Source organism: Alosa alosa, chromosome 12 (genome assembly GCF_017589495.1).
Source record: "Alosa alosa isolate M-15738 ecotype Scorff River chromosome 12, AALO_Geno_1.1, whole genome shotgun sequence".
Lineage (NCBI taxonomy): Eukaryota > Metazoa > Chordata > Actinopteri > Clupeiformes > Clupeidae > Alosa > Alosa alosa.
In genome coordinates, this window is record NC_063200.1 from 18,966,021 (window position 1) to 18,970,461 (window position 4,441).

At 40.1% G+C, this 4,441-nt stretch overlaps 1 pseudogene; it reads left to right on the top strand.

Moving 5' to 3' along the window:
• Positions 1-3,174, top strand: part of LOC125304881 — a 3,753-nt pseudogene extending 579 nt beyond the window's left edge.
• The last annotated feature ends 1,267 nt before the right edge of the window (positions 3,175-4,441 follow it).

The window sequence follows — 4,441 nt, forward strand, 5'->3', positions numbered from 1 at the left end:
TACTAACAAACAGGCCAAGAATGCCCTGGCTCATGCTGTTCAGTCAGTTCGCCACCATCGCGACCTTCTAAGGGAGCAGTTTGAGGAGGAGGAAGCAAAGGCTGAGCTCAACGGGCATGTCCAAGGCCAACAGCCAGGTTGCTCAGTGGAGGACCAAGGCATCAAACTGATGCCATCCAGCGCACTGAGGAGTCCAAGTATGTGCTAAAGATGCAAAAACACAGTTTTGATATTTTTGTTAACTAAAACGCTCTAAAATATTTTCGGTCTTAAATCTGATGCTTTTTCCTTCAGAAAAGCTTGCCCAGCTCCAGGAGGGGCTGAGGAGCAAATCGAAAACAACCAACTCAAAATGTTCCTCTAGATAAGACCAAGCAGAGACTCCAGGGTGAGGGCTGGGGACCTCATGATTGATGTGGAGAGAGCCAATGGTCTAGCTGCCAACCTTGACAAGAAGCAAAGAAACTTTGACAAGGTAATTCCTCCAAAACATCATTCAGATGTGGAATGTAGGTTAATAAGTATAAGCCTCACAACAACATCTGTTTCTAAAAGGTCCTGGCAGAATGGAAGCAGAAGTACGAGGAGGGTCAGGCAGAGTTGGAGGGTGCCCAGAAAGAGGCTCGTTCTCTCAGCACCGAGCTGTTCAAGATGAAGAACTCCTATGAAGAGTCACTTGACCACCTTGAGACCCTGAAGAGGGAGAACAAGAATTTGCAACGTGAGTCAAAAACAACCCAATACATATCCCACTCAAAAAATATTTTGAAACTTTCAGATAATGTTTGCTGTAATATAACTGCATATTTGCAGAGGAGATCTCTGACCTGACTGAGCAGCTGGGTGAGACTGGAAAGAGCATCCATGAGTTGGAGAAGGCCAAGAAGACTGTTGAGACTGAGAAGACCGAGATCCAAACAGCCCTGGAAGAGGCTGAGGTAAAACATCAGACGGGCTTTCCTACACAATCAGAAACGGAAATTATGATGCTTTTTATGTCTTAAAATTCTTGATTTTCTTGTTTAGGGAACTCTTGAACATGAGGAGTCCAAGATTCTTCGTGTCCAACTTGAACTCAACCAGATCAAGGGTGAGGTTGATTAGGAAGCTTGTATGGAGAAGGATGAGGAGATGGAGCAGATCAAGAGGAATGCCCAGAGGATAGCCGACACCATGCAGAGCACTCTAGACTCTGAGGTCAGGAGCAGAAATGATGCCCTGAGAATCAAAAAGAAGATGGAGGGAGACCTCAATGAGATGGAGATTCAGTTGAGCCATGCTAACCGCCAGGCTGCCGAGTACCAGAAACAACTGAGAAATGTGCAGGGTCAACTCAAGGTCAGTTATGCAATAAAATAGTCCAATGAACCTATCTTACCATAATTACTATTTGGTTAATCGTTCAAGAATGTCCATGAATCAATATTTTATAATTTTGTCTTGGTAGTATGGCACATCTTTTGTCATTCCATGTTTTTTTAGGATGCCCAACTGCACCTTGATGATGCTGTCAGAGGACAAGAAGATGGGAAGGAGCAGGTTGCCATGGTGGAGCGCAGGAACACCCTTATGGTGGCTGAGATTGAGGAGCTCAGAGTTGCTCTGGAGCAGACAGAGAGAGGCCGCAAAGTGGCTGAACAGGAGTTAGTTGATGCCAGTGAGCGTGTTGGCCTCCTGCACTCTCAGGTGGGGATATATTTTTCAAACCAAAAAAAAAATATTTTCAATCGTACCCACAGTTCTTTTAAAATATTTTTCACCATATAACATATTTGAAATTATTTCTGAATGTCAGAACACAAGTCTGATTAGCACCAAGAAGAAGCTTGAGGCTGACTTGGTTCAGATCCAAGGTGAGGTTGATGACATCGTCCAAGAGGCTAGAAATGCTGAGGAAAAGGCCAAAAAAGCCATCACTGATGTAAGCAATGTTTTATTTTGAACTTTAGTACTGCATATTATGAGCTAAATACTGTACATAACTTTTGTGATCTAAAACACAATTTCCCATTATTCAGGCTGCCATGATGGCAGAGGAGCTGAAGAAGGAGCAGGACACCAGTTCTCATCTGGAGAGGATGAAGAAGAACCTGGAGATCACTGTGAAGGATCTGCAGCACCGCCTGGATGAGGCTGAGAATCTGGCCATGAAGGGTGGCAAGAAACAACTCCAGAAACTGGAGTCCAGGGTGAGTGATTAAACTTGGGTGAGATATTCTGAATAAATAATAAATAAATAAATAAATAAATAAATGAATGAATAAATAAATAATAAAATGAAAATCTTGCTCATGTAAAGGTTCGTGAGTTGGAAAGTGAGGTTGAGAATGAGCAACGACGTGGTGTTGATGCTGTCAAGGGAGTCCGCAAATACGAGAGGAGAGTGAAGGAGCTCACCTACCAGGTACAAAGTTTCTTTCAACACTATTGAACAGCATTTATCTCGAGGAGGACAATGTTAGACAGATTGTTTAACTTTTCAGACTGAGGAGGACAAGAAAAATGTCAACAGACTGCAGGACCTGGTTGACAAGCTGCAGCTGAAGGTCAAATCCTACAAGAGGCAGGCTGAGGAAGCTGTAAGTAGTTTCTTGTGTTGCCTATATGGTCAAATGCCTTACCTTTCGTATTAATACAAATTATAGTTTAATTTGAAAACACTGGACTAAAAAGAATAAAAGATTTTGTATCTCTTAGTTTTTTTCTGTCCAGTGTTTTCAAAGTAAACTTTTTAAAATAACTGCTATCACTTGGACCCTAAATGAATCTTCATAGACACAAAAATGATTGGTTTGCTTCAAAATAGAAGCCTCTGTACTAATCAAAAATATTTCTCATTATTAGGAGGAGCAATCCAACTCCCACCTGTCTAAGTTCAGGAAGGTTCAGCATGAGCTGGAGGAGGCTGAGGAGCGTGCTGACATTGCTGAATCCCAGGTCAACAAGATGAGAGCAAAGAGCCGTGATTCTGGAAAGGTAAATCTAATTTGCCATATTTCAATGTATTATAAGCCATCATATGTTCATACCTAATTTCATTTCATTCCTCAATTTCTCTTTCTCAGGGCAAGGAGGCTGCAGAGTAAATCCTGTGAAATCTTCTGACCATTAATTTGGATTAATATCCTAATTACTGTGACCATTCAACTCCTACATAATAAAAGTCTCTTCAGAATATATGAGTATATTGTTTTTAATCAGAATTAATTGTGATCAGAATGAGTAACATGTTTGGACTATTCTATTTGCATTTAAAATCACTTTAAGATTTCAAGGTCCGTTGGCTAAAACAGACTTGTTTGCCAATAATGAACGATGCGGTAACACTTTCTATGAAGGTCACTGTTATAATCAGTTATGCATACATTCATAACACCTTAAAATGTGATAAGTAATTATAATAATAATTTTAATAGTTCACAAACAAACAAGCTCTTAAGCAATCTTCTTAATGCATGAAATTAACTTGATAGTACAGTACGCTGTGTTTGGAAAATAGTCCCGCTAGATTTTCATGTAAAAATTGTTTTTTTTTGTTGCATATTTTGCTAATATAGAGTCTAAGGAACAAGATTTGTTTTTGTCTTCAAATCCCTTCAAATACACAATCCATCTTTAGTGTTTTTATCTGTATGTTTTAAAATAAGCGATTATATCTAGTCCGAAAAGTGATTCACATTTTCTTCTAATTTTTTGACAATTAATTCCACTTTTTGCACACAAAACCCGCAGATAACGTAGAAAGGTTGTTGGTTCTAAAACAATATCCATACTTTTCTGAAAAGTGTAAAAACACCACTGTCGAAAACGATTTCTTGCTCTTTGCTTTTCTTGATCCTTTCTTGACCTGCCATGTCATTCTATTGTCTACCTTAAGAGAAATTCATCTTGGAAATAATCTATAATAGTACAGGCAACACAGTACACCACTAGGTGTCATAAGCATGGGTAGTTAAGTAGCAGTAGGTAAAATTAACAAACAAAAGAATTTAAGGTACAAACAGACAAACCACAGATATAAGTTACAACAAACAGACAGACAAACCATGGATGGCCCTCTCACAGCCTGAACTAATACAAAAAACAAATAACTCAAGGGAAAACATTGGTCAGGCACTAAGGCCCTGTTTAGATGACAACGAAAACGATGCAATCTGTGATGTTTTTCTGCGTTTGACCCGGTCATTTAGACACAAACGGAGGTTTTATCCCCCCGCAAACGTTTTTAAAATCTCCGGGCTGATCGTTTTTTTGGGAAAACTCAGTTTGTTTGTTTTGCGTCTAAAGAGGTACAACAGTGGAAGCCGTGAATTGAACCGACAACTTCCAGGCTACTGCACGCTAGCCCAGCTCCTTAACCACTATACTACCACCGCCCACTAGAAAAAGACTAGAGTGCCAGGTGGTAATATGGGTACGGTGTCAGGACCACCATGCCTAC